Source organism: Physella acuta, unplaced genomic scaffold (genome assembly GCF_028476545.2).
Source record: "Physella acuta isolate Inbredline_101_S28 unplaced genomic scaffold, ASM2847654v3 ptg000821l, whole genome shotgun sequence".
Lineage (NCBI taxonomy): Eukaryota > Metazoa > Mollusca > Gastropoda > Physidae > Physella > Physella acuta.
Genome location: NW_026732339.1, coordinates 113,758 through 128,288, shown reverse-complemented (window position 1 = coordinate 128,288; position 14,531 = coordinate 113,758). Strand labels below are relative to the sequence as shown.

The 14,531-nt window shown below is 36.8% G+C and overlaps 1 long non-coding RNA gene across 1 annotated transcript in view; it reads right to left on the bottom strand.

Annotated features, from left to right (window-relative positions):
* Positions 1 to 4,318: 4,318 nt before the first annotated feature.
* Positions 4,319 to 14,531, bottom strand: part of LOC131951683 (uncharacterized) — an 87,775-nt gene continuing 77,562 nt past the window's right edge. The window contains exon 5 of the long non-coding RNA XR_009388433.1: positions 4,319 to 4,408. This is a non-coding gene — a long non-coding RNA (uncharacterized LOC131951683). The remainder of the gene's footprint in view (positions 4,409 to 14,531) is intronic.

Genomic DNA, 14,531 nt, shown 5'->3' with positions numbered 1-14,531 from the left:
GAAGCCCCCTCTCTTCCTCTCTAGGCAGGTCCCTACCACCCCCACATAGTCTGGTGAGCTGTGGTTCACGCTAAATGTTTACAATCGTAGAGCCGGGTGTTAGTGACGGCTATTAGGGGCAAATAATTTAGTTTGAAACTATTTTAAACTCAGGGAAGGTAACTAAGAGGAGGCTGATTTCACGGGGGGGGGGGGGGGGCGTAGGGTAGGGTGAATGGAGGGTGAGGGGGGGGGTGTATCGTCCCTTAACGACCTACTGAAAGTGTTTTAAAGAAAATATTTTCAGTGGCAGCATTGGTACTGTCGAATTCACAAATTATGAATTACTGAAAAGTAGAAAATAAAACAACTATATAGCGGCATGTGATACGCAGCGGGTCGGCTCGTATACTATATTCTTCCGAACAGCTAGTTCAGACACACAAACGAAGAAAGAAAAAAAACCACAACAAATTAAACGGCTTCAAGCCAAGCATCAATGTACACTATTTTTTATTCCTTTCACAGAGGTAAAAAAAAAAAATATAGTGTCATGTATGAACCAGTATACAGAAATGGTGTTTTATTTTTTCTATACACAATTAGATAGGCTTAACTGTAAATAATTTAGTTCTAAGTAAAAAAAAATAATTAACCAAGCTATAGAAGCGAACTATAGAGATTCCATTTTATTACAGTAATGGATCATTATAGATACAACCTCAAAGCGACAACTCCAGAAATGAACTTCTCAAAAGTGCTATAGAAGCCAAGCACAATCTCGGTAAAAAGAAATGGGAGAAATTGAATAGAATTCAGTAATCGATTAAAGAAGAATTTCGAAAAGATCTGAAAGTGACAAGGTCTAGCTGGCGAGGAGGTGAAAGGAATGCCCAAATCACACGCTAGTAAATGATGCTAATAAAAGAAATAAACTGAAATATTCCTCCTGCTACAAGAGTGTAATACAAACGCCTGGTTACTACCGAGAACGTGGTTTTATAACAAATATATCTCATCGCTGTATTATTTAGTCAACGTGCAAGTTCAAATAAGTGCTTAATGCACACAGCATTTTTGGACCTCTAGAAATAGACGAGAGAAATTGTTTTTGATTAAGGTTAAGAGAAATATATCTTTGAAATGAATGAATGAATGAATGAATGAATGAATGAATAAATGAATGAATCTACCTACCTACCTACCTACATCTATCTATCTATCTATCTATCTGTCTGTCTGTCTGTCTGTCTGTCTGTCTGTCTGTCTGTCTGTCTATCTATCTATCTATCTATCTATCTATCTATCTATCTATCTATCTATCTATCTATCTATCTATCTATCTATCTATCTATCTATCTATCTATCTATCTATCTATCTATCTATATATATATATATACAGAGAGAGAGGGGGGGGGGGGGGGGAAAGAGGAGTGAAGAAAATGGGTATAGACCTACAAATTCAAGCGACCTTGCTAGCCTACACTGCAAATATCATCCCAGCCTAGTATAAACATTGTATTTCAATACAATATCCTTAAGTACTTACCAATATATGTCTCCGAAATAGTGCTTTAAAACTAGTCAAGTGTATGTTAACTTTTAAGAGAACCAGTATTTGTTAGACTAAATTAAAATGAAGGAGCTATGGTCTACTCCAAGTGTGTTGCGTATTTAACATTGCATTAACTTTGTCTGACCTAGGGCTGTGTTATTCATTATGGTTTATCAGCTGAAAGCTATTAAATTACCAGCAAACCAGGGCACCATCGAAGAATCTTATCTTTATATGTTAGAGTATTTTGTTTGACTTAGACATATATTTTTATGGCAGTTATCTAAATTCTAAAAATTGTTATATATTGGCCATGATGTTGAAAAGTCTCAAAACCAAAGAATAATATCGACAACTGCTATATATGCATGTAAACTGCAAGCACTCGTTTTTATAGGGAATAAGTACACCAACTTGAAATTATTTATGCAGTGACTCCAACGTTTTACAAATGCAAAAGGGAATATCTTGGGCACGATGGTAAGATGTTTTACATTGCATGTATTTATCCTAAGTCCCAAGACACATCACTAAAGGAAGGGTTATTAAAGAAACGGGGTGTACTGCTAAACACTGGTTCATGTTTTGTACAACGGGTCAACTGGTTCATGTTTTGTACAATGGGTCTACTGGTTCATGTTTTGTACAACGGGTCTACTGTTTCATGTTGTGTACAACGGGTCTACTTGTTCATGTTGTGTACAACGGGTCTACTTGTTCATGTTTTGTACAACGGGTCTACTGGTTCATGTTTTGTATAACGGGTCTACTGGTTCATGTTTTGTCCAATGGGTCTACTTGTTCATGTTTTGTACAACGGGTCTACTGGTTCATGTTTTGTATAACGGGTCTACTGGTTCATGTTTTGTACAACGGGTCTACTGGTTAATGTTTTGTACAACGGGTCTACTGGTTCATGTTTTGTCCAATGGGTCTACTTGTTCATGTTTTGTACAACAGGTCTACTGGTTCATGTTTTGTACAACGGGTCTACTGGTTCATGTTTTGTACAATGGGTCTAATTGTTCATGTTTTGTACAATGAGTCTACTGGTTCATGTTTTATACAATGGGTCTACTGGTTCATGTTGTGTACAACAGGGTTCGTTGGTTCATGTTTTGTACAATGGGTCTACTGTTTCATGTTTTGTACAACGGGTCTACTGGTTCATGTTTTGTACAATGGGTCTAATTGTTCATGTTTTGTACAATGGGTCTACTGGTTCATGTTTTGTACAACGGGTCTACTGGTTCATGTTTTGTATAACGGGTCTACTGGTTCATGTTTTGTACAACGGGTCTACTGGTTCATGTTTTGTACAATGGGTCTACTGGTTCATGTTTTGTACAACGGGTCTACTGGTTCATGTTTTGTACAACGGGTCTACTGGTTCATGTTTTGTACAACGGGTCTACTGGTTCATGTTTTGTACAATGGGTCTACTGGTTCATGTTTTGTACAATGGGTTCATTGGTTCAAATTATGTCTGTTCATCAAGTGAAAGTTAATGTTTAGGGAGCAAGACATAGCCCCCCCCCCCCCTCCATCCCTAACTGGGCAGGGGGTAATTGTCCTAGACCCAATGTTTATGTGTGTGGTTACATAATAAAAACGTACTTTGACGAAATACTGATTTCTTGTCTATTGGAAACCATAATTTCTATTGTCTGTACTACCAAAAAAGAACTGATAGGTGTAGTTATTGCTCATGGCATGTATGGGTGAATAATGTCGTTTAAAACAGGACATCAAGACATCACTTGTGTCTGACAACATCCGAGATAAGCGTAGCTAAGCTTGTGTGACTGTGAGGTGGGCAGGGGAATGAAGGGGGTGTGGACTTGCTCAATGTAGAGTTTGTAGTAAGCGGGCAGGGGTATTGGACCTGCAAAGTGTAGTGCCCAGACACTGTGGCCCACAAATCAGAACAAGGGTGCCTTAGTGCCCACACTGTGGCCCACAAAATCAGAACAAGGGTGGCCTTAGTGCTCAGACACTGTGGCCCACAAATCAGAACAAGGGTGCTTTAGTGCCCACACTGTGGCCCACAAATCACAACAAGGGTGGCCTTAGTGCCCACACTGTGGCCCACAAATCACAACAAGGGTGGCCTTAGTGCCCACACTGTGGCCCACAAATCACAACAAGGGTGGCCTTAGTGCCCACACTGTAGCCCACAAATCAGAACAAGGGTGGCCTTAGTGCCCACACTGTGGCCCACAAATCACAACAAGGGTGGCCTTAGTGCCCACACTATGGCCCACAAATCACAACAAGGGTGGCCTTAGTGCCCACACTGTGGCCCACAAATCAGAACAAGGGTGGCCTTAGTGCCCACACTGTGGCCCACAAATCACAACAAGGGTGGCCTTAGTGCCCACACTGTGGCCCACAAATCACAACAAGGGTGGCCTTAGTGCCCACACTGTGGCCCACAAATCACAACAAGGGTGGCCTTAGTGCCATTTAAAGCATAGTGCCAAATAAACATAGTGCTATGTAAACATTGAAATTATTGTATCTATCAAATTTAAATGAAGGACACAAATAAATTACCAGGATTTGTCAAATTTTAATTTACACAAACATTTCTAAATGTAGAGATTTGTCAAAATCCTAATTTTGATTTTTTGCACAATAACAATCATTGTAATCATCATTTTATCATGTTTGTGCCCAAGATACATGGGGGAGATGGAGTAGAGTACCTGTTTCAATAACCTCGACATACAAGGGGAAAGTGTGGTCGGCAGAAAACGACAAAGCAAATAGACTAACCTGAGCATTTGTTAGTAAGTTTCCCAGCATTGATATAGTAATCCAACATGAAGGTCACACCCACACATGTTGAGTACAATGGCTCCTTTCTAGGCCTAAAAGTAAATAACCAAATGTATTGTGTTCATACCAGTACTTTATATATATATATATATATATATATATATATATATATATATATATATATATATATATATATATATATATTCTTGTACGATACTTTCAAGATTTCAAGATAAAACAGATAATGTTGAAGAATGTAGATCATGTCAACATCACATGTGTCGATTGTTAGTGAACTGGGTGGGTTGAAAAACAAAAATTTATGTGGCGTAAATTCCGATAGTAAGATGATGAATTTATATATATATATATATATATATATATATATATATATATATATATATATATATTATATATATATATATATATATATATATGGCACATGATTAAAAAAATGCATATAATAAAACTTATAACATTTTCAGATCACTTTTCGGTAGCACCTTTTTTTAAGACTGTAGTTTACGGAGCAATCAATCATCAAACAATAAATTAAATATGTAATATTAAATAGTTTTCTGCAGGTATGGTGATTAGTGGTCATCAATTGCTAATATCACATTTTGAAGGGTAAATAGTGGGTTATAACCTATTTATGTGTTACATAGGGAAGGGATGGGGCGATTCTACATTTCAGTAATATATAAATTTGAAATCTGAGGTTATTACATCTTCTTAAGGAGATTTTTTTTGTAAATTTTAATAAAAATTAGTCAATATGGCTAAAACTGATTCAGCTCAGTTAATATTCTTGAAATTTCTGTTTCAAAAGTTAAAATTTTTAGGGAAGGTGGTAGTTGGTTTAAGTGTGACACTGTATTCTGATGAGGGGTCTCTGACTAAAAAAAAGTGTAAATTCATTTATAGATGACACTTCAACTTCTCAGTTATGAAAATTAACTGTTTTACTTCAAATACATTTGAGAATTAAATACATTTTGTTGTTCATAAACAACACTTTAACTTCATTTAGTATTATTGCTGTGGGATGGCATGACCTAGCAATTGAGCACTAGACTGCTAACCTGAAAGTCTTGAGTTCTTGAAACATCCATCCCCAGTGTTTCTTCCAGACTTTTGTCTTGGGAGGGGGGGGGGGGGGCACTAAATTTTCTGGGACATTTTCAGATTTTCAGGACACTGGTAAAAGTGTATATTCTCTATATAAATTCCATTTCTTTCGGCTGGGGGAGGGGCACAAACAAAGAGATGCCTGGAAGAAACTCTGGACATCCTTGAGTCCATCCAGCTCTGCTGAATACCTAACTCATGTTAGGGAAATTAAAAGTGCCTGGGCATACATTATCCCTTTATATGAGGAAATCAAGAAACTAATGAGCTTCATCTGCACAATGGATTGTTAGGTCTAAGGAGGAATCTTTACTTAGTATTTATGTTCATTTTTATCACAGCCAGAATAGTGCTTTTTATTGAATACAAGCATGCTCATCCCCGCGTGTTGCTGCAGTGCTACAAGAAAGTCTGACAAAATATTTTAATAGGGTTTTGTCAATGCTTCAATATTCTAAGGCGTGTTTTACCGCTGAACATGCAGGATGCAAATGAGCCGCCAATGCATGCATTTGCTGCATTTCAGGCTTACATGTGTAGTAGTAGTAAGTTTTTAGTTAAGAATTTAGAACCAGTGATTCTAGCTAGATCTAATTAACTAATAATTATCTGCTATTCACTATTAGATCAAACTATTTAAAATCTAAATCTAGATACTAATCTAGCAGCCTAGCAGATTCTAGATTTAGATCTAGATTAGAATTTGATTATTTTCTAGTAGACCTAGATCTAGATCTATAGTAGTAAGTAGTAAGTAAGTAGTCTGGTACAGTGTTTCTTCCAGACTTTTTTCTCTGGTGGGGCACTTGAAATTTTCGGGGGGGGGGGGGGGGGTAGACTTTCTTCGGGGGGGGGGGGGGGGGACACTGTACTGTTAAAAGAGATGCCTGGAAGAAACTCTGGCAATAGACTAGATCAATTAATTTAAGTATTAAGAATATAATAATATAATTATATTATATCCTAGCTAGATCTAGAATCTAGTCTAGAGTAGAGTACTCCATTTGTGATTTACTACTGATCTACTACTTACCACTAGCGTGACTAGCACTTAGTCTTAGTGACTTAGCGATAGTCGATAGATTGGATAGAATAGATAGATTTAGATTATTTGAATATTTATTATAAATTTATAATAATTTATATAGATCTAAGTTAGTAAGTATAGTTAGTATAGTATTAGTATAATTAGTATAGTTTTAAGTTTTAATAAGTTTAGTATAGTAAAGTCATAAAGTACAAAGTTGAAAGTAGGACAATATCTCTGCTGAAATAATATCTCAGATCTAGAATCTAGATCTAGATCTAGATCTAGATTCTAGGTGAATATGTGACTTTATTTATGTAGACCCTAGTGCCCTAGACAGATATCTAGTTATAGAAATCTAGATCTAGATCTAGATTGTAATAATAGAACTAGAATATTAACATCACCATAAAAACATAACATTGCTATACACACACTTTTATTTAGTGAAATATTTCTTCTTTGAATAAAAAACCGCGGACATTGATTACACATTACTTCCTGCCTGCCAGTATATAAGAAAAAAGTAGTCAAAATAAAATTTTAAAAATTATTCCAGATCTTCTCATTTCTGTGCTTAGTAGGCTTCTAACACAAATTTAATTTACAACCAGGCAACCCGGACCTAGATGTCTAGATCTAGAAACAAATAGCTTTAGGCCTATTATTTAACGATGGGTTTATTATTAAACATTAAACAACAGTAGTATGCCTAAATAATTAAAATAAGGTTTAAACAGTGGTAGATCTAGATATTCTTATAAGAATAAATAAAATAATCAATAAAGTAGTTAACAATGTTTACACTTACAAAAATGTACGAATTATTAAAAGAAATAAGCTTTAAAAATTCACACAATTATGTTCTTTACCAGTCTCATATTCCTGTTACATTGGGCATGTAGACGTTCCATTTTATTTAGACAAACTAGTTTGTTTATCCGGATTACTAGCCATGCAGGCACAGTTCTGCGCACTCTCGCATTCAACACACGCCCCTCTAGCACAGTCTATTTTAAACAGGAGAAAAACTCGCGACGAAGCTCACGTGCATTACCTGTACCTATAGTGGTAACGGGATTTTTAAAAAAAGAGTGCTGCTTTCTGCTGTACGTTAAGGTAGACTATAGGGTAAAAGGGGTAAAAGTTAAAAATAATCGTTCTGCTTGCGTGTTGTCGACTAGAGGATCGTATAGTTCTGGTAGGAAGTGCTAGAATGAAACAAAAAGAGCGATTTCGAGAAGAATGATTGAGTAGACAGAGTTTATTACTCAACCAAGTCTCTGGATAATGCAAAAATAGTTCCGTGAAAATAAACACAACAAATTTAGCAGCAGCATGTTTTTCTCCCCACTTATGAGAAAAAGTGTAATTATTTGCACTTATTACAGTACCGTAATTATGATTTATTCTATAGAAAAACGGTATGAAATTTGAAATCTACATTTTTTATTGTTCTCTGTAACCAATCTTTGCGTTAATTTGCAAAAAAAAAAATAAACTATTTGCAACCGTTTTTCATTAGAAGCAATGTTGAACTAATGAAGTGACATCTTGATCACATTAAAGAAGGAGAATCAGTTCAATTTAAACTTGCTTGCCTTTAAAAACCCACGCGGTATTTGATGAGAAAGAGGTTGTAAGATAGAAGAGAGGTCGTTGCATGACCACGCTTGACCACTAAAAGAAAGTGGTTGTAAGATAGAAGATAGGTCGTTGCATGACCACGCTTGACCACTGAAAGAAAATGGTTGTAAGATAGAAGAGAGGTCATTGCATGACCACGCTTGACCACTAAAAGAAAGTGGTTGTGAGAGAGAAGAGAGGTCATTGCATGACCACGCTTGACCACTAAAAGAAAGTGGTTGTAAGATAGAAGAGGGAACCCATTGAATGACCACGCTTGACCACTAAATCCATACAGGAAATTGTAACGGTCAGCTGATCTGACCGCTCGCGCTTGAAATTAAGTGCATTGTCAGACGATAAAAACGGAGATTTTTCAGATAGACGGCGGTCGAAATGGGGGGTGGGGGGGGGGGTGGGAGTAGGGAAGTTAATGTAGTGACAGGGACTTCCACTGGAAGAAATGGTTTGTCTTCGTCAGTAACCTTCGAACTGATCAGAATTTTGTGTCGACAACCTGCCTTTAAATCAATCCACTTTACTAAATTTATGGTGCTTGTAAAACACATTCATGAATATTTTATTATAAATGAAAATTCTACACAGTTCTCTTTATTATTTTAGATCCATACAATAAACTCTCACAAGTCTTCTTAGTTAACTCTCAACAAAAGGCTCCACACATTAACCTCTCACAAAATAAGGCTCCACACAGTAACCTCTCACAACATAAGGCTCCACACATTAACCTCTCACAACATAAGGCTCCACACATTAACCTCTCACAACATAAGGCTCTACAGTAAACTCTCACAAAATAAGGCTCCACACATTAACCTATCACAACATAAGGCTCCACACATTAACCATTACAAAGTTGTGTGGGTCCTAAAGTTTTAGATACAACCGCTACAAAGTTGTGTGGGTCCTAAAGTTTTAGATACAGCCGCTACAAAGTTGTGTGTGTCCTAAAGTTTTAGATACAACCGTTACAAAGTTGTGTGTGTCCTAAAGTTTTAGATACAACCGTTACAAAGTTGTGTGGGTCCTAAAGTTTTAGATACAGCCGCTACAAAGTTGTGTGGGTCCTAAAGTTTTAGATACAACCGTTACAAAGTTGTGTGGGTCCTAAAGTTTTAGATACAACCGTTACAAAGTTGTGTGTGTCCTAAAGTTTTAGATACAACCGCTACAAAGTTGTGTGGGTCCTAAAGTTTTAGATACAGCCGCTACAAAGTTGTGTGGGTCCTAAAGTTTTAGATACAACCGTTACAAAGTTGTGTGGGTCCTAAAGTTTTAGATACAACCGCTACAAAGTTGTGTGGGTCCTAAAGTTTTAGATACAGCCGCTACAAAGTTGTGTGGGTCCTAAAGTTTTAGATACAGCCGCTACAAAGTTGTGTGTGTCCTAAAGTTTTAGATACAGCCGCTACAAAGTTGTGTGGGTCCTAAAGTTTTAGATACAGCAGCTACAAAGTTTTGTGGGTCCTAAAGTTTTAGACACAACCGCTACAAAGTTGTGTGGGTCCTAAAGTTTTAGATACAGCCGCTACAAAGTTGTGTGTGTCCTAAAGTTTTAGATACAACCGTTACAAAGTTGTGTGTGTCCTAAAGTTTTAGATACAACCGCTACAAAGTTGTGTGGGTCCTAAAGTTTTAGATACAACCGCTACAAAGTTGTGTGGGTCCTAAAGTTTTAGATACAACCGTTACAAATTTACCGTTACAACAAGTCGAGCTAATCCCCGATAAGTGAGTCACAGACCTAACACAAAAGGGAGACCATGCAGCAGAGGGGTTGGGGCGGACAGGTTTGGTGGGCCCCGATAAGCCCAGTAAAACAACTTCAAGTGTAGGGTTCTGATATGTTACTGATGATTCTAATTAATTATATCACTTCATTTAGAGCTTATTTTATATTTTTCTCAAAATGTAGGTCTATATAAACAATATTATACAGTTTTCAGTACAAAGTGGTCCATCACATTTAAAAATATTCTTTACGTATTCTTTTTGTTTGATTAGACACAAGACAAGCGTAGTCTGCCCAGAGAGGGCGTGTGTTGTCGTGATAGTTAATAGCTGGCACAGTAATTCTATCCAATCTGGTATTCAGTTAGGCTCCTATAGCAGAGCGGTATTAATTAGGCGCAGGGTGGGGGTCAGTGCAGTGCAATATGTATATTATGTATGTGGAACCAAATGAATAAAATGTAGAATTTTTTTTTAAATATTTATTCGAGAGCATTTTCGGAAAGCTCACAGCAGATGTACACAGTATATACATATTTAACAAAACCTTCAAATAATATTTATATAAAAGCTACACAACAAACTTCTTGGCCTTATGCAGTAATTACAAAAAATATATTTCCCTAAAACGGTGGAATATTATTAAGCAAAGATAATATTGAATTAATTCCATCTTCTGTGTTCTAGATCGGACAAGATTTCACAGCGATAAAATAACCTGCAGCAATGTAAATATCTCTCATTCACAGGTGATTGATTACACGGGGAGGGTGGCTGAACTAACATCTCATTCATGTCGACACTAGTTTGATTGGTTATCGATTCAGATTAGAACATTTTATATGTGGATTAATATGGCTGATACAAAAAGTGATTTATTCAAATTTAGGCAGTTGTTAGTGTTAGCCGTATACTATATAGTCGTTAATTGAATATGGCAATGAGAATTATTGATGGTATACGATATAATCTGTGCTTAAATATGGCAATAATTACTATTGGGGGTTAACTATAATGGTGGTTAAATATCCAGTTGGTGGTTAAATATCCAGTTGGTGGTAAATATCATGTTTATTGGACAGAAGGACGTAAAATTTTGTGATCAAGGGAATTGCGTTAAGAGAGAATGACGTCAAACATTTTTAGCAAGTCTTTAGCAATTTTAAAGACAATTTTAATTTTAATTTTACTAAAATCAATGAATAGAGATCATTTGGACCAAAAGCTCAGTTAATATATTTGAATGATAACATTATAAAAAATACAATTAGGGGTGGCGGGGGTTAGGTTAAAAATGACGTCATTTTAGGGGCGACGTTAGAGGATAACCAAGCGACTTCCTAATTGGCTGCGTTAGGTTTAAAGATTGTAAATAAAAATCCAAATCTCAACCTCAGAATTCGAACGCTTAAAAAATAGCACGCGCCTAGAGTAGAAACTCTGGGTCAATAGCGACTACTGGACGTGAAGATGCTAAGCTTGTCGCTGGAGGGGTCTAGTTAGCCCCATCTTGGAAAACTAGGGGAAATTTGGATGCATTTGTCAGCGTTTTGATGTGTTGGACTAAATAAACATCGGTCATGACACACTGGATACCATTGGGAGCAGGCTAACATTGGTTGGGTAACAATTTTGAAATACGTATATATATATATATATATATATATATATATATATATATATATATATATATATATATATATATATATATATATATATATATATATGCGTAAGTTTGTTAAAAAAACTTACGTACTCTTCCGCGTACATGCCATTTAAGCTATTTCAACAGATTGGCTTCGTTTATATTTATTAAGCTTCATTTATATTTATTAAGCTTCATTTATATTTATTAAGCTTCATTTATATTTATAAAGCTCCCACTTGTAAACATGTTTCTAGTGGTGGGCACTGGTATGTATATCTTCTGTACAAAATTATATATATTTTTCTCTATTTCGTCCCTGGGGAGGGGGAGGGTTGGAAGTGTTTCGTGGCAGTGCCCCCCCCCCCCCCCCCCCCCCCGAGAGACGCCTGAAAGAAAATCTGCTTGTAAACATCAGTAAATTAAAGTAATTAGAAGAGTAATTTCTATGCAGGCTTTCATCGATCTTCACTAGTAGATATCATACATTCAAGAGATAGTAAATAATTTAGTAGCGGTAAATTAAGTGACTTATGGCTTGGTATTTCAAGCTGAATTGAAAGTAATGAAGACTGATCCTAGAGTGACATCTCTGTTACTGACAGATTCGGGGAGTGGGAGGGGGAGGGCAGTTGGTGGGGTGGGGAACTTATACTTAGTTGATACCCGAAGCACATAGCCAGCAGTGAATCTATTGATTGTAGCATTACAACGCACAATAGAGATATTTATAAAAACAAACTGAAACAAATCCTTCAATGTAATAATCCAACGTGAGCTTAGACCCAATCTACTCAGAGGCGTAGCGAGGGGGGGGGGGGGCGGGGGGGGGGACATATGTCTCTGGGCGCCGACCTTAGGGGGTGCTAAAATGGGTTGGAAAAACAAATTGAAAGCTTGAGGGGGGGGGGTGCAAATCGAAAGTTTGAGGGGGGGGGTGCAAATCGAAAGTTTGTCCCCGGGCGCCGGGAAGGGTCGCTACGCCTCTGAATCTACCGACCACCTGTAATAATCCAACGTGAGCTTAGACCCAATCTACCGACCAACTCTAAAAATCTGACTGCTAACAGCTGGGTCAACACAATTTGTACATTAAAAAGTTGACGCACCAGAACTGTTACATTAAATTATCGATACCATAAATGATCGATACCATCAGCTGTTTACGGCAACCCAAACAAACGTCTCGAGTTAAAACATGTTGTCTACACTTAACACAGGAGTCCGTACTCAAACAGCTATTGATAAAAATCGATACCACATGTTTTATGTGTGTCTAGCTTCAAACTTTTGCCTTAATAATTAAAATTTAAAACAAAACGTCTTGGCTATTAGTGTGGACCCAAAGCTATAATAAGCACTTGTCAGAGAGAGTTGATATTATCGTGTTAGTTACATCAATCATCTATGTGGATCGTTTCATGGTAACACTCTCCTTGTTACATCCAGGGAGGGGGGGGGGTCTAAGTTACATTAATGTGTTAGTTACACTAAAGGTCTAGTTACATCGATGGTTACATCAATGTGTTTTTTGGCTAAACAGAAAAATTCGTGTTTGACTAATGAAAAAAATCATCTTTGGCTAAGGAAAAAAATCATCTTTTGCTAAAGAAAAAAAAATCATCTTTGGCTGCAGAAAAATCGAAAAATATCATCTTTGGCTAAAGAAAAAAAAATCATCTTTAGCCAAAGGAAAAAAAAATCAAGTTTGGCTCTCCTTGTTACATCCAGGGAGGGGGGGGGGGTCTAAGTTACATTTATGTGTTAGTTACACTAAAGGTCTAGTTACATCGATGGTTACATCAATGTGTTTTTTGGCTAAACAGAAAAATTCGTGATTGACTAATGAAAAAAATCATCTTTGGCTAAAGAAAAAAAATCATCTTTTGCTAAAGAAAAAAAATCATCTTTGGCTGCAGAAAAATCGAAAAATATCATCTTTGGCTAAAGAAAAAAAATCATCTTTAGCCAAAGAAAAAAAAATCAAGTTTGGCTAAATGAGAAAAATTCATGTTTGGCTAAAGAAAAAAAAAATCATATTTGGCTGGAAAGAAAAACTAAGAAGCTAGACTACAAAATAAAGTCAACCCTTGTGGTTAGAGAAGATAACAGCGTGCCGTGAAGGTAAGAAGTGTCTCATCTATTTAACCAAGGAACGGGTAGCACTGACCTCTACATAAACACACAGCAGTCTATAGCGATCAATAAAATCTTACTTACAAGCTGTAAAGCAAATACCATTAAATCCAATTGACTCAAATAACGAGCGACAGATTAGGAAAATAAACCGTACGTAGTTCTCGCGATTGTAGCGCGCAATTCGATCTTGCCAGTCTAAAATAGTTGAAGTGCGGGAGGTGATGCCTGCAAGAGTTAATGATAGATGGTGTACATTTCTATGTGACAGACGTCGTGCCTGTCACTGTCAACATGATCAACACGGGATGATGAACCAGTTTGTCACGTTAAACAAACACACGATTCCTGGCTCAGCTTACATGCAGACCTACCGTATACCGGCACTCGAACTTATACCGCACAATGGCTAGCATTCTAAAACAAACTAAAAAAACATTTCGCGCTAAAACTAATGGAAACAAAACATATTTTTTTCTCTTCTTTTTATAAGATCAAAGTATTTTAAAAAATCCAGTGAATACCTGCACAGCTTAAAGCCACGTGACGTAGATCCAGCACGCTTATCAACATCTTTTTCTCCAACTTAGACTTTCCATGCTAACTCAACCAGTTGATACAACAACAACAAAATGGTGTACGCCGACTACACCCTGGTCTTGCCTTCTGTGTTTTCATGCGCTAAGTAAACGTGGACATTCATTTGAACATACTTTTTCGGTACTAAGATAATAAGTGTATATTATTGATACCGAAATAAGATAATTCTCTTGTTGTCCTGGTTATTTTCTTCTAAACCACAAGCAGGCATGTGTGAGTCAGCCCGGAGCAACAATTTCAGCAGAAACATGACTTATTTTCTCTGCTCATTAGATCATTACAAGAAATGTATGGAAAT